Below are 26,261 nucleotides of genomic sequence, written 5' to 3'. Positions count from 1 at the left end.
AACTAGCTTAGAAATTGTAAAATCCATTGCCATAAAATTCTTGAGGCAAAGAGAGAATTCTCTGGCTCCGAGGGGCAAATTCCAGTCTACATGCACAACGTATGGAAAAACTCATCTCAAGAGATGATGCATCTCTTGCCAGAGATACATGGTCTAATACACGCATGAAATATGGACATTTTGTAGCTGCTTGCCACACCAAAGAAGTCAGGTAGTTGAGTCATATTATAGACAATCAAGAGTCGTTGTTTCTGGGATCTGTCACATATGACATAAAGCCTATTTGGAGAGTGAAACTGAATATTCATGGCAAGACTATTGACTTTAAAATTGACTCAGGAGCTGACATCACAGTCATGTCAGAAGGGCCTTTCAATCACCTTCAACCTGTCCCTAAGTTGAAGTCACTTGACACAGCTCTGACTAGCTCTGGAGCTTTTCTGAACTGCCTGGGCCAGTTCACCCCAGAAACAACTTACAAAGGCAAAAGTTACGCAGTCAAAGTGTATGTGATCAAAGACCAACAACCTTCTCAGTCACAGCTGGCAGCCATGATGGGCCTTGTGAGAAAGGTAGAAGAATTCAACAGAGGATTTGATGATATTATACTTTTGAAAGAAGATCTAGTACAAGTCAACTTAATGCTGAACCATACAGTGTACAAAATACCCCTACCAAAGAGACCTTGGAAGAAGCAAGCTGCAGATTTACACAAATTCAGAGGGCATCAGTACCTGGTTGTTGCGGACTATTTTTCCAGGTATATAGAAATAATATACTTGAAAGATATAACATGTCATTAAACTGAAGTACACTTTTGCTCACTTTGGTTTTCTAGAACTAGTAATGGCTAATGGACCACAATTCACTGCAGCAGAATTTAAGTCATTCTGAACAAAATGTGATTTTGATCATATTACTAGCAGTCCACATTACCCACTAGCAAATGGAGAGGCTGAGAGAGATGTACAGACACCTAAGAAAATTCTGCAGCAGGAATCCCTTACTCTTCTGAGTTACAGATTAACACCAATAGTGGCTACTAGATATAGTCCAGCACAATTCTTGATGGGAAGATAACTCAGAACTACTGTTCCAATTTTGGAAAAGAATCCAAAGTGGCCAGTCATGAAGAGATTAGCCAAATCACATAAAAAGGCTAAAAAAGCTTATAAACACTTTTACAATAGACATCACTCAATTTGAGAACTGCCAAGTCTAGAACCTGGTGACTTGTATTTATGTAAAATTGGATGGAGAAAAGGGATGAACAACTCCAGCTGTTACAAAGAAAAATAATTCAGCACCAGATCATATGTGATCAAGATCAACAGTGGAGAGTTCAGCAAAAGCTATCTACATCTACAGTTTGTTTCTAAGAAAGGACAACCAAAAGAGCAAACTGTACTGGTGGTGGAAGCAGAACATGAAGATGACTCAAAGATTCCCAAATGACCACAGCCAGTGGTTGCAACTAATGGACCGCCAAGTTGTTATGTGTTTGGGTTGTGTAATTAGAATACCAGTATGATTCAGACTGATATCTACTGAACTTCAAAGACAGAGTGATACTGCATATGGCAGGAATGCAGAACTTAAAGGGGGAGAGGTAATGGAATGTTAAACTGTATTATATTGTTCAGCCACTAGGTAGCACTGTGTAGAATATCTCATTTAAATGAACCCCAGCCATAGCTGGCAGAGCATTGGATCTTGTGATGAACACGTCTGTTGTGTATAGGCAAGGTCTGTAGCCAGTCCATGTATGGTACAAGAGCATGACAGTAGCATAATAAACATAGATGAATGCTCATTCATGCTGGATGGTTAGTAGTAAGCTTACAAGTCAGCGTTATGTGATTTGTTTTCATAAAATGCTTCATTCTTTAGACAATTTAGACAGCTCCAGCCACAAGCATTATCTTGACCTAAAAAAACCTTTTTTTCCACCCACGTATGGAATTTTGTCTTATGCTTGCAAAGCTTCCCTGCTAAAGAACCAAAGTGCTTCAAACACCCTACTAATGGTACAGTAAATTACATTTTCTCATTTGGAACACTGTAATAGATTTCTCTACAGAGTGATTTATCATGCAACAATTAGGAACCCCAGGGAATTAGATGACCATTTTAAATTTTATCAGCTTGTTTCAATAAACTGTTAATGTGACCCTAATGTTTGGGAAGCACTTTAATATAATCAGATTTCAGTTGTTCAATCTACTGACATTAATGGCTACCTCATTAATCATAGGATTCTCACTGAGACCTAAGAGGCTGTACTAAGTTCAGTGGACCAATTTTTACAATAATAAAAACAACAGGCAATTTTCAACACGGGAAAAATTCTCACTTTAGCTGTAAAATGCTGTTTTTTTTATCCTCCGAGAGTTGACATGGTCATGTAGTAATTCCCTAAAGCTTGGGAAAGCAATATTTGTATTTAGTTCAGCTTTATTCTTAAATTGGGCAATTAAATATGGTACAGTTAGAAGAATTTTAATCTTTTGCTATTAAAAAAAACCATCGGGCTATGTGAGGAGATTCAAAATACGAGAGGAAAACTATAATGAAGTGTAAGAGTGTGTACCCTTAGCACTGTGAATCCAGGGATTGTGATGTTCCCTCATTAAAAATACAACAGTTTTCTACAGTGATGGCTCAAAGCACTCTAGCTTACAACAACAGTACTATGCTGTTTAAGCCTTTACTCTGGTATACTTCAGAGGTTTTTAATAACATGACTGGAAATGAGGGTACAATAACATCCATTTAAAAATAGCTTGTTTTTCTTAATTAGTAAAGTTTTTGTTAATGACATCACCTGCCATTAAATTAAAGCTAAAGACACAAACCTTGCTCTTAGATAAATGATAATATTACTTATGAAGAGGTAGCAGATTCAGGTTTGGCAGCCTCCCTTTCAAAGGTCTAGTGAAGTCACTGATTATTGTCCCATATAAAAGCCTTGGTCCCACAAGCCCTTTCAGGGTCCGTAGCAGGAAACACAAGATTGTTGCACTCCAGTGCAAATTTGAGCAGAGGCTGAGTATGATTTGAAGAAAAGTTAAACATTAGACATGGTCCTCTGCACTGAAAAGCAAATATCCAGCCACTTGAGCATCTGTTCCCTTACTCTGGAGAACAGGGTGTGGGCTGAGAATGATTGATGTTATTAAAATGGCTTCTAGGAAATCAAAACACCAGCTAAAATCATTAGAATCTTATTTTGGAGTGTTAATAGGTGCATTAGGGGAGGGAAGCTTCCAAAAGATTTTTTTACTCCAACTACAAAGATTAGCTCAGTTACCTCAAGACTCTTCTGATACCAACTTATTCTCTGAACTTTGATGGATAGAACAGTGGATGGAACCTCCAGTGCCTCAGATTGTTAACAATTTATCCTAATAATGTATCCTTAAGGAGCGTTGGCAACCCGTAGTTACTAATGGGACCTAGTGCATGATTTGGGTTTGTCAAACAGCATTGAAGGAGTTCATTTGAAAAGTTGATTTTAATAGCTTTTGATTTCTATATTGATATTGCAATTTAAATTATGTACATACAATTTATAAATTATTCATACTACTGTCAGCATTGGTTAATGCATACTCAGTTTATCTGTACAGTTTGTCTGTCTGTCCAAAATATTCAAATGGTAACCAGTCTGAGAGAGTGTACAGACTGTGGACATATTAATCAGATCGGTTGTGGAGTTTCAATAAGATTAGGTTAACCAGGTTAGAAAGCTAATAGTTTAATACGTGAGAAAAATAATTTAATACATTAGCAAGAACTGCATGTGTTTTGATTTCCCCTTTGTTCAGTAACATAGCTAACAATGAACACAAAAGGAACTCTGACCTTCTGATTTATGTGACAATACAAACTAAAGGGCCTGATCCTGCTCTCAGTTAAGGGATAGAAACTAAATGCAATAGAATGTTGTGTTCAGGATGACGAGAAGGGAAATTTAGCACAGTTTTAGGTGACTGAAAAGCAGCAACGTGATGCTATACAACAAAATGGGAATTGTTTATATACAATGTGATTGCAGAAATTTTAAGCATGCCGTTCAGGGACGTGAAGGGCAAATCATATTTTTATTTCTGTGGTGCCAGATTTAGAATAATGTCCATGATGTTGTCCTTTACAGATAATGAGACAGGTCCTTGTCCTAAGGAGCTTACAATCTAGACCAGACACAGGGTTGACAAATCAAGTGTATGTGTATGAATGTAGATGTATGTTATGAAGTCAGATGAAGATATAGGAAACGGTGACAATTACAGTCATGAGAAGCTATTGTATGTCATCATCATGAGCTTAATTTTTAGTACTGAGTATTAGTGGGTTTTTTAGATATTACAGTATTTTCAATGTAATATTTAAATGAGATAACATATTAATGTTAAATAGATAGTTTGAGGGAGCCAAGATTAGCAAAAGGACGGAAGAAGTGGAATGAAGGCAATCCCTAGAAGCTAACCAAACACAGTGAGTCTGGAGGAGGGATCTGAAGGCTGTAATCATGAACACAGAATCATGAGGTCACTGAAGGAACATGAGAGAAGATGTGGAGTGGTGTGGGGGAGAGACTGGGGGAAACAAGAACTGGCAGAGTGTATAGCACAAGCAGAACAGTAGCAGGGATAAGAGAAGTGTAGGCAAGAGCAGAGCTGTGCAAGCGTTGGTGAGACTGAGACATTTTAATTTTGGCAGTAATCCTTAATGTTTTCTTTTCAATCCTAATTAATTACTGACTATAAGCCCGGCTTGATTGTGGATCCAGCATGGGAGTTCCATGATATATGGTTTTAGTGTGATATGTGACATTTTTAGGGTGTGTTATCTGCAGTCACCCATTACAGAATAATATGTCAGATTATCCATTGGAGCCCTGGTCATTTTGCTTCAGGTGATTTCGTTTACAGTTGGTGCAGATGAGGTGATGAAATCAGGCTGGCATACGATGAGCAGAACAAAGCACATCACTTATGGGAAAGTACATTCAGTTTAATAGAGAGGGAACTGCCAACATGGATCTCCAATATGAATGTACAACATAATTTGGTCCAAAACAACCCCAGTCTGTTGAACTCCAGGATTTGTGGCATGGCCTGACTATTTACCCTGGCTTTTGGGGAGGAAGGTTAACAATATAGGAACAGATCAACAGAGCCAGATGTGTATCCAGAAGCCTCCTATTGCAAGACAAACCCAAGAAAGAAACCAACAGGACTCCACTGGCCATTACATACAGTCCTCAGCTAAAATGCCTCCAACGCATAATCAGGGATCTACAACCCATCCTGGACAATGATCCCACATTTTCACAGGCCTTGGGTGGCAGGCCAGTCCTCGCCCACAGACAACCTGCCAACCTGAAGCATATTCTCACCAGTAACTGCACACTGCACCATAGTAACTCTAGCTCAGGAACCAATCCATGCAACAAACCTCAATGCCAACTCTGCCCACATATCTACACCAGTGACACCCTCACAGGACCTAACCAGATCAGTCACACCATCACTGGTTCATTCACCTGCACATCCACCAACGTAATATACGCCATCATATGCCAGCAATGCCCCTTTGCTATGTACATCGGCCAAACTGGACAGTCTCTACAGAAAAGGATAAATGGACACAAATCAGATATTAGGAATGGCAATATACAAAAACCTGTAGGAGAACTCTTCAACCTCCCTGGCCACACAATAGCAGATCTTAAGGTAGCCATCCTGCAGCAAAAAAACTTCAGGACCAGACTTCAAGAGAAACTGCTGAGCTTCAGTTCATCTGCAAATTGGAGACCATCAGCTCAGGATTAAACAAAGACTGTGAATGGCTTGCCAACTACAAAACCACTTTCTCCTCCCTTGGTTTTCACACCTCAACTGCTAGAAGAGGGCCTCATCCTCCCTGATTGAACTAACCTCGTTATCTCTAGTCTGCTTCTTACTTGCATATATATACACCTGCCCCTGGAAATTTCCACTACATGCATCCGACGAAGTGGGTATTCACTCATGAAAGCTTATGCTCCAAAACGTCTATTAGTCCATAAGGTGCCACAGGACTCTTTGCTGCTAATATAGGAAGGTGTTTCCAGAGGAGGAGGTTACTGTTTGAACTTCATGTATTTTGTTTGCTCATTTTCTGGTTTGGATGAGAAGTAGATACTGGCTTTTACTTTTGATTTAATTGTATATTTCATTTTAACACAGGATGCTACAGACCAAGATAGGTAGGTCTTTCTTACTTATAGGCCAAAATAAATGCTCAACAGCTGAATCCAGAGTGCAGAGATGGATGTGAGCCAAAATCCTGGAATGAAATCATTTTGAACATTGACAAATTTTGACATAGAATCTAGCTTCAAATTTTCTGGTTTGAGTCAGTATCTGCTGGGGAAGAAGAGCAACAGGGCACAAAGAAAGGGCAGGCAGCGGGGAAGGAGTATTCCACAGCATCTAATGTGCTGCCATGGTGGGAATGGCCTCCTTGTAATAGCAAAGGAAGAAGACAATAGAAATGGTAGGATCAGAAGCTGGAAAGGAGGTGGGATTTATACTGAAAGGGTAATGAAGAGCCTGAGGATTAATGGTCTAGTCAACTCTTGATGCACTAGGTATTTATGTGGGTAGCTCTTCTTCGGTTTAATGTGAATAATGTGCACAAATCCCCTGTGCATTGAGAGAAGAATGAACTTTTTAACATTTCCATGAGGAATACTTTCAAACCTTCATAAAACATTCATATTAGATGGAGAGGAAAACCTGCTGTAATAAAACATGTTTACCACTATTACGCTACGCAGCAGTTGGTAGTTTATCTGTTCAAGTATCATGTGCACCGTATTTGTATTACTGGTGCATGCTGGAAGACTGAGATCACTTTACACAGGATAGCTAGTTTCTTTATCTAACAACAAAACTCCTTGTTTCAGAATACTTGAAGAGAAATATTTTATCTAAGAAAGCTGGCGATTCAGATCTTCATGTTAAAAGAACTATTGGTACTTTCTTATTCCAGGATTATTCTTCCGAACCTGGCTTCAGATGACAGATATTTGTACCAATGCTTCTGACTTCAAAATGATGATTATTATTTAACATTTATATCACAGTAGCACTTAAAGTAACTTGGATCCTATTGTGCTAGGCACTGTACAAACATATAAGAAATAGTCTGAGAGAGCTTCCAAATAGAGCCTGCAGCGGGATGGGATCCTGCAGGACATGCTGCCATAATAATGGGAGTGGGTAAAATGTACTTTGTAGTGGGTAAAATGTACAGTGGGTGGACAAAAAAAAAAACAGAGATAATTTGCATGAAAACACTAAATATCTCATCAGTTTACCACATGAAAATGGTGTCTGAATTCCATTTATATATCTAATATATTAACTGACTGTTGTTGGTTTTTTTGTTGTTTTTTTTAAGTAGCATGGGGGAATCTGTCTCTTTTACGGGATCTAAGGTTTTTGTGGGTGAGAGCAGGATAAAAATGCAAGAAACAATGTGGGAGCAGGTGGAAATGGGAGTAGGTATTGTGTAGGGGGACGAGAGTGGGCTCAAAATAATAGTCCCACGCAGAGGTCTACTTCAAAACTAGATTATAACCATTTTAGTAGTAAACATTAAAATAACAATCAGATCCATCTTTCACAGAAATGTTTGTAACTGCACACCGCAGCATAATAACTCTAGCTCAGGAACCAATCCATGCAACAAACCTCAATGCCAACTCTGCCCGCATATCTACACCAGCGACACCATCACAGGACCTAACCAGATCAGCCACACCATCACCGGTTCATTCACCTGCACATCCACCAATGTAATATTCGCCATCATATGCCAGCAATGCCCCTCTGCTATGTACATCGGCCAAACTGGACAGTCTCTATGGAAAAGGATAAATGGACACAAATCAGACATTAGGAAGGGCAATTTACAAAAACCTGTAGGAGAGCACTTCAACCTCCCTGGCCACACTATAGCAGACCTTAAGGTGGCCGTCCTGCAGCAAAAAAACTTCAGGACCAGACTTCAAAGAGAAACTGCTGAGCTTCAGTTCATCTGCAAATTTGACACCATCAGCTCAGGATTGAACAAAGATTGTGAATGGCTTGCCAACTACAGAACCAGTTTCTCCTCTCTTGGTTTTCACACCTCAACTGCTAGAACAGGGCCTCATCCTCCCTGATTGAACTGACCTCATTATCTCTAGCTTGCTTGCTAGCATATATATACCTGCCCCTGGAAATTTCCACTACATGCATCTGAGGAAGTGGGTATTCACCCTCGAAAGCTCATGCTCCAAAACGTCTGTTAGTCTATAAGGTGCCACAGGATTCTTTGCTGCTTGTAAAACTATTATTATTTAAAATGTAAAGTTAGTATTCGGGGTAACTGAAATAAAATTTCTCTTTCATAAGTTTCCAATGCCACATTGATAATGTTACTTAATTTTATTGGGATAGAAACCTTGAGAGGAACTTCCACATAACAAGCCTTGTGGATGGGGGGAAGTGGTAGACATGATAAATCTTGACTTTAGTAAAGTTTTTGATACTGTTTCGAATGACCTTCTCATAAATAAACTAGGGAAATGCAACCTAGATAGACTTACCATTAAGTGGGTGCAAAACTGGTTGGAAAACTGTTCCCAGACAGTAGTTATCAGTGGTTCACAGTCATGCTGGAAGGGCATAATGAGTGAGGTCCCACAGGGAACAATTCTGGGTTCAGTTCTGTTCAATATATTCATCAATGATTTAGATAACGGCATAGAGAGGACACTTATAAAGTTTGTGGACTATACCAAGCTGGGAGGGGTTGCAAGTGCTTTGAAGGCTAGGATTGTAATTCAAATGATCTGGACAGACTGGAGAAATGGTCTGAAGTAAATAGGATGAAATTCAATAAGGACAAATGCAAAATACATTTAGGAAGGAACAATCCATTGCCCACATACAAAATGGGAAATGACTGCCTAGGAAGAAGCACTGTGGAAAGGGATCTAGGGATCATAGTGGACCACAAGCTTAATATGAATCAACAGTGTAACACTGTTGCAGAAAAAGCTAACATAATTCTAGGATGTATTAGAAGGAGTATAGTAAGCAAACCACAAGAAGTAATTCTTCCACTTCACTCTGCGCTGATTAGGCCTCAACTGGAGTATTGTATCCAGTTCTGGGTGCCACATTTCAGGAAAGATGTGCGTGGGGCAGAGGGTTGCGGGGCAAGAGGGAGTGAGGGGTGCAAGCTCTAGGAGGGAGTTTTGGTGCAGGCTGGGGCTCCAGGCTGGGGCAGAGTGCTGGGGTGCAGGAGGGGTGCTGGCTCCAGGAGGAGAGTCAGGGCTGGGGTGCAGGAGGGGGTTTGGGGTGCAGGAGCGAAGAATGGGGTGCTGGCTTTGGTAGGGGGCTCAGGGTTGGGGTACAGACTCCTCTCAGGCAGCACTTACCCCAGGCGGCTTCCGGTCGGCAGCGCAGTGGGGCTAAGGCAGGCTTCTTGCTTGCCTCAGTCCCATGCCACTCCTGGAAGGGACCAATGTACCCCTGCAGCCCCTGTGGTGGGGCATATGGCTCTGTGTGCTGCCCCTCTCTGCAGGTACCGCCCCTGCAGGTCCGATTGGCCGCAATTCCCCATTCCCAATCAATGGGAGTTGTGGGGGTGGTGCTTGCAGGCAGGAGCAGTGCGTGTAGATCCCTGCCCCCCCGCATCCCCTGGGGTCGTGGTGGCATGCTGTCCGCTTCTGGGAGCAGCGTGGGGCCAAGACAGGCAGGGAGCCTGCCTTAGCTGCAGCCCTGCTACAACGCCGGACTTTTAGCAGCCAGAGATTGCAATTGAATGGGAGAGTCTCCGGGATCTACCAGTCAATCGCAATCTACGGGTTGGTGACCACTGGTCTAAATAATACTTAGTCCTGACATGAATGCAGGGGACTAGACTAGATGACCTCTCAAGGTCCCTTCCCATCTTATGATTCTATATACTTTAATATAAGTCAATATTTAATACTCTAGAAACAGCAAGTATTATTGATCTATGTATAAACAAGACGATGCCCACAAAAGCTGACTCAACAAGATATTATTATGTATAATTTAATTTTGATACTACAAAATGCTAGCTTTTGTATGGTCATACAATCACTAAGTCAGAATCATCAAACAATGCTAAATCCTGTTCCATTGATATGGGATAAATATCACTGTCCTTTTTATAATCATAATCTTTTTTTCTAGCTTCATCATCTTCCTTGAGGCTGATACAATAAATTCCTGGTACCAGCTGAAGGGTGATCTTTAAATCCTCTCTGCAGAAATGGCTTGACCTTGTGTATAACACTGCTCTACAGCCAAAATGCTTCTGAAATAAATGTAGTCCAACTTTACTAATTCTCGGTCACTGAGAATGAAAATGATGCTTAAAATTGTTCATTGGCTCTAGTTTTCAAGATATGCTATTGGGTCAGTATATACGACCCCTGACTTGGGAATGGTGGAGGATAAGTGAGTTATAAAGGGAAAGGATCTCAATTTAAACCAGAAATGACTAAAATACATCTTTGACTGGATCTGTGAATAAATCTATGATTGGGTTTGGACAGTACTGGCTTTTTAGGCAAAACAATCAACGATGCAATCTGAAGCTGGTATTGCGTCATATGTGATATGAATTGCATCATGTTATTCCTAGAAGTCATGGAAGATGCAATCATAACGAAGCTTACATCACTCTGCTGAACAAATTGCCCTATATCAGCTCTAGAAATCATACAGCGTCGTGCTCTCTTATTTGTCAGTGTTTGATTTTGCAAAGGGACACATTTCTGTTTAGCCAAAGTGAGCAGAGATGCCTCGTACTTGTGTGAAGAGTGCAGATAACTTCTGCTATGTTTGTGGTGAAGTGACTTTTGCATCACAAAAGTGCAGTCTAACCACTATGGTTAAGAAAGCCTATCACCTTTATTTTGGCTGCAAAATTGGAGATCAGGACAAGAGGTGCGTCCAACACAGATGCTGCAACACTTGTGAAACAAATCTTCGCCAGTGATTGAACAGGAAAAGGAAATCTATGCCTTTTGCAGTGCCAATGATTTGGAGAGAGCCAACAGATCATACCAGCAATTGTTACTTCTGCATGGTGCCTCTAATTGGGAAAGGTATGTCAAAGAAGAAAAAGTGGACTGTGCATTATCCAAACATTTCATCTGCTATACGCCCACTACCCCACGGAGAAGGACTCCCGGTTCCTGATGCACCAGAATCATTCTCACTTGAGTCAGACGAGGAAGAGGAAAAGGATGAAACTTCTGGTCCTGAACCATCAATGTCACAGGACCCACATATTCCCCCTTCCTCCTCCTCTGAACCACACCTCATAACACAAGGTGAACTGAATGACCTTGTCAGGGATTTGGAACTCCCCAAGAGTAAGGCAGAGCTGTTGGGCTCCGGACTACAGCAGTGGAATCTCCTGGCAGGCTATCAGGGCAAATGGAGCCCATCAATGCTTGCAGACTATTGCTGGACAGTGACAAGAGATGCTCCATTTACTGAATACAAGAGACAAGCCAAGAAGCGCCAAGTAGACACTGAATAGGACTAAACTATGTACAGAATAGTTGTTTGCCTTTTGTTTCATAATAAATTTGATTTACATAAACCTTTTGCTGATTTTTAAAGTGTTACATAAAAAGGACAGGTGAAATATTATCATGTAAAGCAACCATAAACACATGAAAAGACCTAGGTTTACAATTTATGATTAAAACTCTACTATCTACACAATATACATAGACGTACAATGTAAAAACTTAAATATCTTAGAAACAGTAGCCAATCAGTTGTTTTAATTGTCATATTTGAATTCAGCACATCAAAATACATAATAAATATCACATTTTATCTCTGAAGCAGACAACTTCTCAAAAATTGTAGACCAGTGTAATTAATGGCCACCCAAAAAAATTGCGCTGAATGCCTCTTAAATTTGTCATCTAATAGACAAGCATGTATGGCAGAAGAATTTGTTTGCTTGACATCATGAATCAAGGTGTTGCATCAGAAGAAAGATTTTGAGCAGTAGGGCAAAAACCTCAAAAAGTGAGCTTGTGAGGGGTAGAGATGGAGAGATGAAAGAATGCATCAGAAAGAAAAATACATGGAAAATGTGTTTAAATTCTATACTCCATTTAACCAGAACAAATTTAATTGGGATGGACACTTTATTGGGACAGCTGAAAGAGAAATTATTGGAAGGTATCTAGTGAACAAAGTCATTTAAAATATTTAAAAGTCAAAAAAATAAAATTAGCCCTATGATAGTTGATTGCAAGTATTGCTGTTTAATGGGGACAGAATTACAAATGGGGAAAAAATTAGCAAAAACCCTGCTTAGGTGGGATTTATTTATTATTATTAAGTGATATTTAACCAGGTGCTAAATAGGCTCTTGGATCCTGATAATTCTTACACATGTGCTTAACTCCACTACCATGAGGAGTAAAATTAAGCACATGTGTAACTGTTTACAGGATCAAGACCTAGTTGTGAAAATCCAACTTGTAACCTTTTAAGAGAAGTTATAAGTAAATATAAAAAAGAAATGAAGTAAATGTTTTAATTGTTTTTCGTATGTTCTTAATGTTAATTTAAGTCCGTATTTATCTAGCTATATAATTTATTTTAAGAAAAGACCTCTTTTCTTAACTGGGTTTATGGGCTGTCCACTAGTATATCCCAATTAAGTGGATTCTACTTGATCTGATTTATTTGAGCAGCAGATAATTTGAACATGTTAATAAGTATGATCAATTACTCATTTCCCCCTCTTCAGATTATTGTAGGGAAAGCTTGAAACCCAGATGCCAGTCAAACAAGCTATCAAAATCTGTCTAAATCACTGCAGGTGAAATTCACTCCTGAAGGAGAACTTCTGCATTACTTAAGACTTGCTTTGTCCTGGTGTGAATTTCCTCTTATTTGTACATTAAGCAGAGCCATATATATTTCTTTTAAATTAGATTTTACTTATAATAGGTTATTTTGTTAATGTGTATACAAATTCACAAATTAAATGAAAAATATAACCAATTTTACATTATTTTTTGTATGTACACGTGTGTTATCTCCAATGTCATATACCTTTTGACGACTGCTGGTATTTTAACAACCCTGATTGTAAGAGTAGTGCACTTAATACTCACGTATCCTGAGTAAAATCTGCAACACTTCTTGAGGAAATGTTAAAATGTTCAACATCCATGTTCTCAACAAGTAAATAACACATTATATAGCTACATTATGACCAGATTATATCTATTAGTTACTGCTGTGCACCATGTAAATCTGCGGATTCCCCTGGGAAATGAGAAAATCATTTCAGACTTCAATAACTAACAATCAGTTATTGCTCTGGGCAATAATAAAGCTGAATGCAATTACCTAAAGTGAAGTTAGCAGTGTAACAAATGAAATACAGATTTCTTTCTCTCTTAAAATAAATGTAGCATCTCCTCATCACACGCTACTGCATAGCATAATAGGGTCTTCTAAACAGTGTATTGTCTGAACAGCCTATTTGAGATTTGAAATATATGTGATTAAAACTTATAAAAGTTACTTTTTATGACATCACTTGCATGATTAGTGCTGGGAAAGACTAAGGGCTATAAAACTGCAAAAGTAAAACACTCATTCTAGGAAAATAGATTTTTTAAAAGCCACACTCTGCTCTTAGTAGCACTCCTCACTTGTTAGTAGAGGCAATCTGCACAAAAAGGGACAAGGAGAGATTTCAGTTCATAAAAGGTCTTTTGATAAGGTCATTCACAAAACAAGCTACAATTGTGCAGACAGAACATTTAGACTATTTTCAGATTGTTATACCTATTTCTTCTGTTTTCATGAAAGTTCAATTTTTAGGAGCAAAAATGATTAGTACTTAGGTAGGATTTCTTCTATATACAAATTAGTTGTCTTTTAAGGCCCAAATCCTTCAAACATGTATGAGCATACTTAACTTTAGAACTATTTGCTGCTGTAAAATTAAGCACATGCATAAATGTTTGCAGGATCAGGGCCTTAGTATGTGGCTCTAGTATCAGTGATTTTTCTCATTGGAATGAAAAGAATTCTTTAACAAAAATTCATGACTCAGAATAATGCTTCTTTACATATATTACTTTGTGCTTTGTTACTGAGTATCAAGTATTAATTTTCTATCCTGAATTTGTTTCTAATTAATTATTTGCATGCATTTCCTCTTTGTCGTAACAGAATTCAATTAACTTGAAATAGATTTCCCAGTAGAAAGTTAATCCTAAATCCTAATGTGTTGTGAGACCAATTTTTATATATAAATGCAGTCTGTGAGCAGAAAATGCTTCAGAAACAATAATTTTTCTGGCAAGGTTACTGTCTTTACATTAGATGCTGCAAACTAAGTTTTCATTAGTGTATTATTCCAAGACATTCTTCACTTTTAATCCTTAACATAATTGATATTATTTTTTCTGTCTTATTGGGAGCTAATTACACCTTCCTCTCGTCCCCCATAGCATGTATCCACTGGTTTGTTGGTGTTCGGTTGTGTGACAGTCTTTTAGAGCCATTCAAGCCTGGAACATTTTTCTGTTCTGTTTTTGTAGGGTGCCTAGCACAGTGGGACTCCCAGAAGCTAGTGAAATAAATATAATACTCTTTTTAAATAGAGTATTAAAACATTTGTGGCCAAAGCTTGATGTCCTTCATTTCAATGGAAGTTTTACCTGAATAAAGATGAAATCTTCTCAATTTGGCCTTTATTGAATTACTGGACTTTGCAAAAGACAAGAATGAGAAGATGTGTCAGTGTCTGCGCCTACTCACCTTGAGAATAGACCTTCAGGATAAAATTATCAGCTATTCAGATCATTTTGACACAGGTTTCTTTTTCATATTATTCAAAAATTAAATCCATGCAGCCATTAAAGTGTAGTATCATGAAGATGCATTATGGATTTGATAGCCACCTTCAACAACTTGAAGGGGGGTTCCAAGAGGATGGAACTAGGCTGTTTTCAGTGGTGGCAGATGACAGAACAAAGAGCAATGCTCTCAAGTTGCAGTGGGGAGGTCGAGGTTGGATATTAGGAAACAGTATTTCACTCGGAGGTTGGTGAAGCGCTGGAATGGGTTACTTAGGGAGGTGGTGGAATCTCCATCCTTAGAGGTTTTTAAGGCCCGGCTTGACAATGGTGTTAAATATGTAAACAAGTGCTTTTATTTTAAAAGGGGGTTGCACACAGAGGCTTGCTATGTGAAAAGGGTCACCAGTGCAAAACTTTGAGAACCACCGATTTAGAGTCTATAAAATGAGAATAAGAGTGTTGTCTACTGGTTAGATCTGGGATTAGGCATCCAGTGCCATGGGTCCTGATCCTGAAAACATTTACATATTTTTCAGATGAGGTAACTAAAGCTCACAGAGGCTCAGTGACATGGCTAGGAAACACTGTGCCCTGGTGAATTAGACAATGGCTATCAAACCAAAAGACCTGCTTTCGAATTTAGCATCTGATATTATTTTTTAGCATTTTTACTGACACTTGGATTGAAAGCATTTGATGTAATACTGTACAACATTCTGTTTTAAAAAATTGCACTATACCATACAAAGAGTGCATGATAAATAGATTCAGAACTGGCTGACTGATAGATCTCAAAAAGTAATCACCAGTGGGGAATCATCATCAAATGAGGGTAGTTCTAATGGGAGTCTATAGAGATCACTAGTAGGCCTAGCACTATTCACCATTTTCCATTGATGATTTGAAAGTAAATATAGAATCACTTCTGACAGACTTTGTGGAAGATACAAAGATTGGCAGAAGGGTAAATAATGAAGACAGGGCAATCAGAGGAGCTATCTGGATCACTTGATAAGCTCTGCCCATTCAAACAAGATGTGTTTTTAATATAGTCAAATACAAGTTTGTATGTCTAGGTACAAGGAATACAAACTACACCGACAGTAGAGGCCCTGTGTCCTGGAAAGCAGTGGCTCTGAAAAAGACTTAGAAGTCATAGTGGACAAGCAACTCAACTTGAGTTCTCAGTGGGATGCTGTGGCAAAAAAGGCTAATATGATCCTTGGATGTATAAACTAGGGATGTAAAATATTAAACTGTTCAACAGTTAACAGGTAAGCATTAGTATTACTGTTAAAGTACCCTAACTGTTAACCCCCAGCCCTGAGCTGGCCAGAGCAGCCTCAGCCGTGCTAGATGGCTGACCCCAGCCCCAGGCTGGCCAGAGCGACCTCAGCTCCAGGTCGGCTAGTGCAGCCCCATCCCCAGCCGTGCCAGCCGGAGCAGCCCCAGCCCCTCTATCTTTAATTGGTTAACCGGTAAACAATATAACTTTAATTATTTAAATGGTTAATGTTTAAAACGATATTTACATTCCTACTATAAAGAGAGTAACGAGTGGGATGTGCTTTTACTTCTGTATATGGCATCGGTGAACTCAATATTGGAATATCGCATGCAGTTCTATTGTCCACATTTAAAAAGGTTGTTGAAGAGCTGGAGAAGGTGCAGAAAAAATTTTAATTTCCCCTTCCCCATCCTTTTTCAGGGACCCATCTCACGATCAATTGCTGAGACAGGAAGGTGAATCTCTTCTACACTTAAGGTGCAATAGAATAAGATTTAGTCCAGCACAGAAGAAAGGGGTTCAATTCCAAGTACTTTCTAGGCCCTAAAAAAGAATGGGGGATGAAGACCAATATAAATCTTAGACATCTAAACAATTACGTGAAACAGCAGAAATTCAGGATGGTGACCCTTGCAGCTATAATTTCCTCCCTAACTTTTGGGGACCGGTTTGTAAACTCTCAATCTTCAGGATATATATTTTCATGTTATGATTCACCTCTCACAAGACACTTCTTTGTTTTACACTTGACCACAATCATTTCTAGTACTGTGCATTCCGTTTGAGCCTCTCCTCTGCCCCAACAGTGTTCTCAGAGATCATGGCACCCATAGCCACCCACCTATGTCTACCAGTGATAATCATCTTTCCTTATTTTGATGATTGGCTACTCAGGGGTCATCTTACCAAGAAGTCCTATCGGCAGTACAAACAACAAAGTCTCCGTGCCACTGTTGAGGCCTCCAATACAATCTCAAAGTCTGTTGTGACCCCGGTTCAATGGATAGATTTTATAGGAGCCTCTCTAGATGCTGTGACAGCCAGGGCTTACCTGCCTGTGGACAGGTTCTCGAACATGAAAACATTTATTGCAAGGATTCATATAAGTCCTCAAACCTCAGCATGAAATTGTCTCCAGCTTTTAAATCATATCGCAGCTTGCACCTTCATAACCCAACACAGCAGATTACATCTCTGGTGTTTGATTCAGGAGAGTTTATATCAGTAGTGGGCAACCTGCGGCCCGCGGGCCACATGCAGCTTGTCAGGGTAATCCACTGGCGGACTGCAGGACAATGTTTACGCTGACCGTCCACAAGCATGGCCACCTGCAGCTCCCAGCGGCTGCAGTTCGCCAATCCCAGCTAATGGGAGCTGCAGGGAAGCTGTCTATGGACTGTCTATGATGCTGTATGGAATATAGATGACCATTTCTAATATTATTGATACCAATATTACAAAATTGCAATGAATCTTACAAGATATGCCATATAAAGTATCAGGAGAAAAGTTATGATTTTCTAAATATGATGATCTTGTTTGTATGTATATATCGTCTTTGTATCGTGAGTTATAAATATGTGTGATATGTTGATATCTCAAACTTGTGCTGTGCGTCTGGGTGACACCCCAGACAGATTGGCATCAGCACTATCCAGCCTGCTTAATGGTCCACCAAGAGCAATCAGCTATACAATGAACCCATTGAGAGACACCAGAGGCTACAGCTATGAGTCAGTGGGACATGTAGGGACATGTCTGTGGACAGGGGACTCTAAGTGCTTTTCCATGCCTGTGTGCTGTGAGCTTGTGTTTGGGACAGAGGATGTACAAACCACATGGCAAAGGATAGGAAAAAGGCAGCTGTATCTTCTCCATTTTGTCTTCAGTCCTGCTTCTCACCTCTGGAGTAACTTCTCTACAAACTGAAGCTTTGAACAAAGGGCTGTATGACCCATCCAAGCTTTGGATGTGTTTCAGAGGGACTCTACAAGCCAGCAAACTCACCAATGCTGCTAAGAACCAGATATATGGACTCTGAAGTCATATGTATGTATCTCATTGCTTTGACCATTTAACAACACTCTTCTCATTCTTTTTTTTTCCAATAAACCTTTGGTTTTAGATACTAAAAGATTGTCTGACAGCTTAATTTGGATAAGATCCAAACTAGTATTGATCTGGTAATGTGGCTGGCCCTTTGGGGATCAGAAGAACATATTGTATAGTGTATAGTTTTAAATAACTTCTGACTTTACTGAACCTAGTTGTTGATTGAGAGCCAGAGACTGGAATGCAATAAAAGGGGCTATGTGTTTTCTTTATTTCCAATTTCTTGATAACCAGTGTGGAGGATCAGTAGCATAGATTGTGACTGGTTGGTGAATCTAACTATAGTGTTAATCAGCACTTTTGGGAGAATCTGCTCTCCTTTTTGCAACCTGCCCTGACCTTGGCATTTTCAGTGTGGACTACCCTAGGCACCTCGGGTCACACTGTCCTCTTGGGGATGACAAACCTAATAATCTCTGTGAGTGTAAAGTGGGTAAGAGCTGGACAATGAGTGCTCTGAGGACTTGGAGTTGGTTATGCCTGCCTGTCACTAGCCTGCACAGAAAGAGTGAGGCCTCTGGAGGCCTGGAAGGCAATGCTTGTGTTGCCAGAGGCTGTTGGTTTTAGGTCGCTGAGCAACAGCAGGCACAGACAAGAACACTCCATGCTAAGGACAAGTAATGGTAGGGTGATCAGATGTTCCAATTTTATATGGACAGTCCCGATTTTTGAATCTTTTTCTCTGGGAAGAAGGATAAAGGTTTTTGAGGTGTAAGTGGTATTCTCGTCCATCTCCCCCAAGGAAGGAAAAGGCCCAGGTACAGTCCATCGAATCGTGGAAGTCAACAAATGGCTACGCAAGTGGTGTTGGAGAGAAAGCTTCAGATTCTTTAACTATGGGATGGTGTTCCAAGAAGAAGGATTGCTAGGCAGAGACAGGTTCCAGCTAACGAAGAGAGGGAAGAGCATCTTCGCAAGCAGGCTGGCTAACCTAGTGAGGAGGACTTTAAACTAGATTTACTGGGGGAAGGAGACCAAAGCCCTGAGGTAAGTGGTGAAGTGGGATACCAGGAGGAGGCACAAGCAGGAAAGTGCAAGAGGGAAGGACTCCTGTCTCATACTGAGAAAGCAGGACAATCAGCGAATTATCTTTAGTGCCTATACACAAATGCAAGAAGTCTGGGAAACAAGCAGTGAGAACTGGAAGTCCTGGCACAGTCAAGGAATTATGATATGATCGGAATAACAGAGACTTGGTGGGATAACTCACATGACTGGAGAACTATCATGGATGGATATAAATTGTTCAGGAAGGACAGGCAGGGCAGAAAAGGTGGGGGAGTTGCATTGTATGTAAGAGAGCAGTATGACTACTCAGAACTCCGGTATGAAACTGGGAGACTCTCTGGATTAAGTTTAGAAGTGTGAGCAACAAGAGATGTGATTGCAGAGCCATTGGCCATTATCTTTTAAAACTCATGGCGATTGGGGAAGGTCTTGGATGACTGGAAAAAGGCTAATGTTGTGCCTATCTTCAAAAAAGGGAAGAAGGAGGATCTGTGGAACTACTGGCCAGTCAGCCTCACCTCAGTCCCTGGAAAAATCATGGAGCAAGTGCTCAAGGAATCAATTTTGAAGCACTTTGAGGAGACGAAAGTGATCAGGAACAATCAGCATGGATTTTCCAAGGGCAAGTTGTGCCTGACTAACCTAATTGCCTTCTATGATGAGATAACTGGCTCTGTGGATGAGGGGAAAGCAGTGAACGTGTTATTCCTTGACTTTAGCAAAGCTTTTGATACAGTCTCCCACAGTATTGCCAGTAAGTTGAAGTATGGGCTAGATGAATGGACTATAATGTGGATAGAAAGCTGGCTAGATTATCTGGCTCACTGGGTAGTGATCAATGACTCCATGTCTAGTTGGCAGCTGGTATCAAGCAGAGTGCCCCAAGGGTCGGTCCTGGGCTGGTTTTGTTCAATGTCTTCATTAATGATCTGGAGAATGGCATGGATTGCACCCTCAACAAGTTTGTAAATGACACTAAACTGAGAGGAGTGGTAGATATGTTGGAGAGTTGGGATAGGATATAGAGGGACCTAGACAAATTAGAGGATTGGGCCAAAAGAAATCTGATGAGGTTCAAACAAGGGCAAGTGCAGATGGAAGAATCCCGTGCACTGCTACTGACTAGGGACCGAGAGGCTAGGCAGCAATTCTGCAGAAAAGGACCTGCAGAAAAGGGGTTACAGTGGATGAGAAGCTGGACATGAGTCAACAGTGTGCCCTTGTTGACAAGAAGGCTAACAGCATTTTGGGCTGTATAAGTAGGAACATTGCCAGCAGATCGAGGTACGTGATCTTTCCCCTCTATTCGGCATTGGTGAGGCCTCATCTGGAGTACCGTGTCCAGTTTTGGGCCCCACACTACAAGAAGGATGTGGAAAAATTGGAAAGAGTCCAGCAGAGGGCAACAAAAATGATTATGGGGCTGGAGCACATGACTTATGAGGAGAGGCTGAGGGAACTGGGATTATTTAGTCTGCAGAAGAGAAGAATGAGGGGGGATTTGATAGCTGCTTTCAACTACCTGAAAGGAGGTTCCAAAGAGGATGAACTAGACTGTTCTCAGTGGTAGCAGATGACAGAAGGAGGAGTAATGGTCTCAAGTTGCAGTGGGGGAGGTTTAGGTTGGATATTAGGAAAAACTTTTTCACTAGGAGGGTGGTGAAGCACTGGAAAGAGTTACTTAGGGAGGTGGTACAATCTCCTTCCTTAGAGGTTTTTAAGGTCGAGCTTGACAAAGCCCTGGCTGGGATGGCTTAGTTGGGGATTGGTCTGCTTTGAGCAGGGGGTTGGACTAGATGACCTCCTGAGATCCCTTCCAACTCTGATATTCTGTGATTCTATATAGGCTCCTATTATCCCCCACCCCCTTGTTCCAATTTTTCACATTTGCTGTCTGGTCACCCTAAGTAGTGGTGAAATGCCTCATAACCTTGTCAGAGTGTCACAGTAACCTCTTCTTCCAAACCTGCAGATGACCCAGGTGGGTGTCAATATGTTGCAACATGATGGAATTTCTGTCTTTGTAGTTTACTATTTTAAAAATCTAGGCAATTACATATAATAAACTATATTAACAGAACATTATTAAGGCTGCAAAGTCAAGAACACCCAAGTTAGGAAATGCCAGAATTAAGATTGCCTATTGAATTTTAATTTGCCCCCCTTGTGTGTGTGTATTAGGATTAGAGTTTGATTTACTTTGTATATTTTGATATGTGGTGTTGACAATTTTTGTTAACAGTTCTAAAGCTTTAACATTTTTTAATCTTAGCATCTACTGTAATTAAATAATTGTTGTCTGACCCCTGCCCCAGCAACTGCATAAATTTAAATCGATAAAAATAAAAAAATGCTAACAAATAAACATCAATATTACCCATCAAAATTATTAGAAAAAAATTAATTCTACCGAACCAAATTATGATTCAGTCCGTAATTACGTGATCATATTGTTTTGCTCAAAGTACACAGAATAACCTGGTTTGGGATTGTAGTGAGGTAGAGTTGCCTCCCTCTGAGCCTGAGGGATCGCTACACACTCCCTAGTGAGCAAAACCAAGCCAGCACTGCCCCCCAAGCAGAATTGAGGGACAGGAAATATAAGAGGCTGACCCTTCAGATTAATTTGGAGAGAGCCAGTAAGGAGGCAGATGTCTCTACCCTGCTGCAGGACTCTGGACCAGACCCCAAGCTATATGGTCTGCTGTCCCTGGAAGTGGAGAGGAGCTGCTGGGACAGGTGACTGAGGAGATGGAGGACATGCAGACTATGGAGCCACACCAATGGACTGGGGTAGGAAGTAGCCAAGGGGAACCAGACATTAGTCAGGTTGTGCTGTTGCTTTCTGAGTCAGAATGTTTTGGCAGGATCCCTGATGACCCAGCAGTGTGGTCCCCCACCACTGTTAAGGCCCTGGGCTGGAACCTGCTGAAGTAGGGTGGACCCGGGTCCTCCTACTCCCACTGTTGCCAACCGCAACCCTTGGGTGATGGCCAGAAGGCCTGCGCCTTGTTTGTGGCTTGCCCCCCGCCAGAAGGCTGAAAGCCCATAGACTGTGTTTGCTGTTTGCCTTAGTCAGGATGCTAGCCAAAAGATGGTTTAATTGCTTGTTGCTCTGCCCTGCTCAGAGGGCCAGAGCCACTGACAGTGATTGCTGTCTGCCTTAGCCAGAAGGCTTGGGCTAAAGACTGCTTATTGTGCTGCCCCACTCAGGGAGTCAGAGCCTAGACTGTATTTACTGCCTGCCTTAGCCAGAAGGCTTGAGCCCAAAGACTCCTTATTGCTTTGACCTGCCCAGTAGGTCTGAGCCCAAACTGTGATTATTGTCTGCTCCCGCCAGGACGCTTGGGCCAGACACTGCTAATTAGCTTCTGTTTATTGCCTGATACAGTGAATCAGAGCGGCCTCCCTTTGAGTAGAGCCCTGCAAATCTTCATATATCTGCTTTATTTCTTCTGACCCAGTGGCAGATTAATCATGGGCCCATTTGAGGGCTCTCAGGAGCATGAGGACTGTGGCCCTGCCTCCTTCTCCTCTTCCCCCTGGCCAGGCCGGAAGCCGGAGCCGGAACCAGAGCCAGAGCCAGGCCAAAGCCGCCCAGGGAGCTTGGGTCTCCATGGAGAGACCCGGCCCCTCCACCTGTCCTAGGCGGGGGCTAGGGTGCCCAAGAGCAGCCCCCTGCCTGTGTCCCTTCCCCCTGGGGTAGATAGAGAGTCCAGGGGCTCTGGGGTGGCAGAATGGATGGAAGGTGCCCTCCTACTTTTTAACAAAAGAAACCTGGCTTAAAAGGGGCGGGTGACAGCAGGGTGTGCCACATCATCAGCTGCATGTGTGGCTGCAGCTCCCAGCCCCAGCTCTGCAGGCAGCAGATAAGTCCCATTCTGGGCAGAGGAAGCCTGCTCAGAGGAAGAGGGGGTTGCAGTGTCAGGAGATGGGGAGGGGATGGATGTTGTTTGGAGGTGAGGTGTAGGGTGTGTCTGTGGGGTCATGTGCCACTCCCCCCAATTTCTGCATGCCCTGAGCTGCTCTGTTCAGCCTTTGTGGGGTGGGAGAAGAGAGAATGGGGGAAGGGAAGTGGATAGGGGGAAGAGGCAGTGGGAAAGGGGGATGGGATAGGGCAGGGGGTGGGAGGAAGGGTGGGAGTGGGGGAGTGGGGAAGAGGCATGGGGAAGGGGAATGGAATATGGCAGGGTAGAGAAGGGGATAAGGGAGTGGGCTGAGGGGAATCAGGGAATGTAAGGCAGAGGAGGTAGGGTAGAGGGGAAGGGATGTTGGGGAAGGGGGAAGAAGCATGGGATGGAGAAGGGGGAAGAGAAGAGACATGGGGTGGGGAGAGGAAGGGATAAGGGGGGGAGAAGCACTGTGCATCTGAATTGTCTGAGTAGCCAGCAGCAGCCCCTCTCTCCCATTATGTTGTCCCTCCCAGCCCCCCAGCACCGGCAGCCCAGGTACCACTCCAGGTAGGGGGAGAGAGCCAGTGAGCCAGAGGAACTGTCTTCAGCACACACATGCTGTCCCCCACCAACATAGCAGTCAAACTATGTTTATGGGGGGGAAAAACCTGCCCCCAGGGGCCCACCTTGGCTCTTGCTGCCCCAGCGTTTAAATCTGCTGCTTATCTAAGTCCTTTCCTGGCAGACTCTGGTGCCCACAGTGCCTCGGTGCCACTTGGTAGCTCGGTTCTCAGCACTGCTGGAATAGGTGCTGCTCCTGGACACCTGCTTTCTTGCTCTGCTCCAGGCACTGCTGGGACTGCAGCTCCTTCGGGCTCTTCTCCATGTGGCAGCTAGGATGGGACTTTGCAAATTTTGACTGCAGATTGCAGAAGCTGCAGTACTTAGTGCAGGGGCCAGAATGCAGCAACCTGATCCTGGGGCTCCAATTGCCTTTGCTCTGCCTCCCCCTGTGCCCACCCAACATGGTGCACCATTGCACAGAGCCCTGGTATCCCCCAGGACACCTGCCCCAGAACCTGGTATCCCCCCACCTCAGGGGAATACCTTCTCTACAGTCTGGGATCTCCCTGCCCCAGAGGATACATCCTCTACAGACTGGGATCTCTTGGACATAGCCAGTCCCCAATCCAGGATCCCTCTATCCCCTGGGGACACACCTAGAGCCCCCCCATTCACCTGGGCCTCCTCCCTTCCCGTGACACCTCTGTCACAATTTAAACTGCCTGCACGAAGCCAAGCATGTCTGCACTCTCCTCATAGACTCATAGACTCATAGGTCAGAAGGGACCAATCTGATCATCTAGTCTGACCTCCTGCACAAGGCAGGCCACAGAACCCCACCCATCCAATTTTATACAACTCCTATCCCAGGACCGAGTTATTGAAATCCTCAAAAATGGTTTGAAGACCTCAAGCTGCAGAGACACCACCAGCAAGCGACCCGTGCCCCACGCTGCAGGGGAAGGCGAAAAACCTCCAGGGCACCTGCCAATCCGCCCTGGAGGAAAATTCCTTCCCGACCCCAAATATGGCGATCAGCTAAACCCTGAGCATGTGGGCAAGAGTCACCAGCCAGCACCCAAGAAGGAGTTCTCCGCAGCAACTCAGTACCCATCGCATGCAACATCTCCCCGCAGACCACTGAGCAGACCTGTCTGGTGGTAATTCAAGATCAATTGTCCAAATTAACGATCCTATCATAACATCCCCTCCATATACTTATCAAGCTTTGTCTTAAAGCCAGGAAAGTCTTTTGCCCCTACTACTTCCCTCGGAAGGCTATTCCAGAACTTCACTCCCCTAATGGTCAGAAACCTTCGTCTAATTTCAAGTCTAAACTTCCTAATATCCAGTTTATACCCATTCGTCCTCGTGGCTACATTAGTACTAAGCTTAAATAATTCCTCTCCCTCCCTAACGTTAACCCCCTTGATATATTTATATAGTGCGAGCATATCCCCCCTCAGCCTTCTTTTGGCCAGGCTAAACAAGCCAAGCTCTTTGAGTCTCCTTTCATAAGGCAGTTTTTCCATTCCTCGGATCATCCTCGTAGCCCGTCTCTGAACCTGTTCCAGTTTGAATTCATCCTTCTTGAACATGGGACACCAGAACTGCACACAGTATTCCAGATGGGGTCTCACCAACGCCGTATACAACGGTACTAACACCTCCTTATCCTTGCAGGAAATACCCCGCCTGATGCATCCCAAAATCGCATTTGCTTTTTTAACAGCCGTATCACATTGGCGACTCATAGTCATCCTGCTATCAACCAGTACCCCAAGGTCCTTCTCTTCCTCCGTCGCTTCCAACTGATGTGCCCCCAACGTATATCCAAAATTCTTATTATTAATTCCTAAATGCATGACCTTGCACTTTTCGCTGTTGTATTTCATCCTATTCCTATTACTCCAGTTTACAAGGTGGTTCAGATCTTCTTGAATAGTATCCCTGTCCTTCTCCGTGTTAGCAATACCCCCCAGCTTCGTGTCATCCGCGAACTTTATTAGCACATTCCCGCTCTTTGTGCCAAGGTCAGTAATAAAAAGGTTAAATAAGATCGGTCCCAAAACCGATCCTTGAGGGACTCCACTGGTGACCTCCTTCCAGTCCGACAGTTCACCTTTCAATACGACCCTCTGGAGTCTCCCCTTTAACCAGTTCCTTATCCACCTTACAATTTTCATATTCACTCCTCATGCACATCCTCTCTCCAGAGCCCAGGGTAAAACATCCTTCTCCCTCCACTTTCTGGGGTGAAACAAGCCCCTTTCCTCAAGATCATGGAGGTGAGGTTCCTCCTTGGCTGGGGCTGGTGTGTGGCTCTCACACTGCTGGGAAGAGGACTCCTGAGACTATTACCTGCTCTGCACAAACCAGTACTCTGAGTAGCAGGACAAAATTAAGAGGGGGAAATGCAAAGCTACCAGGGAAAACCTTCCTGGCAGTGCAATTTCTGTTT

Source organism: Gopherus flavomarginatus, chromosome 2 (genome assembly GCF_025201925.1).
Source record: "Gopherus flavomarginatus isolate rGopFla2 chromosome 2, rGopFla2.mat.asm, whole genome shotgun sequence".
Taxonomy (NCBI): Eukaryota; Metazoa; Chordata; order Testudines; family Testudinidae; genus Gopherus; species Gopherus flavomarginatus.
The sequence above is the reverse complement of the archived record's forward strand: the minus strand, read 5'-3'. Positions refer to the sequence as shown.